This window comes from Rhincodon typus, chromosome 1 (assembly GCF_021869965.1).
Source record: "Rhincodon typus isolate 14 chromosome 1, sRhiTyp1.1, whole genome shotgun sequence".
Classification (NCBI taxonomy): domain Eukaryota; kingdom Metazoa; phylum Chordata; class Chondrichthyes; order Orectolobiformes; family Rhincodontidae; genus Rhincodon; species Rhincodon typus.
This window is the reverse complement of record NC_063332.1, coordinates 78,154,570-78,155,556: the sequence shown is the minus strand read 5'-3', so window position 1 is coordinate 78,155,556 and position 987 is coordinate 78,154,570.

Below are 987 nucleotides of genomic sequence, written 5' to 3'. Positions count from 1 at the left end.
ATTTTAGCAACAAAGATGGTTGATGAACAATGGCAGAAGTTTAAGAAAATATTTTAATGGCTCACAGAAAAGACAAAGAAAGAAAGGTTATGAGAAGGCGAGAAACCAACCATGGTTAACCAAGGAAGTTAAGGCTAATATCAAATTGAAAGAAAAAGCGTGCAATGTGGCAAATATTAGTGGCAAGCCAGATGATTGGGAAAGTTCTAAAAACCAACCAAAGACAACTAAAAGATAATAAAGAGGGTAAATATAAACTTTGAAGGTGAACTTTCAATAGTTTTGGGCCCCTTATCCAGGGAAAAATGTACTGACATTGGAGGTAGTCCACAGAAGGTTCTTTAAGCTGGACTCATGCTTGGAAGAACTGTCTTCTGAGAAGAGGTTGAATACATTGGGCCTGTACTCATTTGAGTTTAGAAGAACGAGATGCAACCTTATTGAAACATACTCAAGTCTTGGGGACTTGACAGGTTAAATGCAGAACATGTTTCCCCTTGTAGAAAAATCTGGGACCAGAGGGCATAATCTCTGAGTATGAGATCACCCTTTTAAGATTGGGCTGGGGAGGATTTCTTTCCTCTCAGAGAATAGTGATTTGTATATTTTCTTTTACCATAGAGGACTGTTGAAGCTATGCCATTAAGTATATTCAAGGCTGAGATAGACAATTTTTTAATCAGTAAGGGAATCAAGGGTTTTGGGGAAATAAAGCAGGAAAGTTGAGTTCAGGATTTTAACATTAGTTAAAACTTAAAACTTAATGAATGGCAGAGCAGCCTGCTTCTGATCCTTGCATTATGGTGTATATGTTTATGTATGTAAAAATGCAGTTACATTAATGGTAATATGTAAAAAGTTTTCATATTCAAGTTGCTCTATCCTACAAGCTGCACCCTAATATATAAATTAGACATATTCAGCAGTAAGAGAACTGAATAACTTTGAGATAACAAGGTGTAGAGCTGGATGAACACAGCAGGCCAA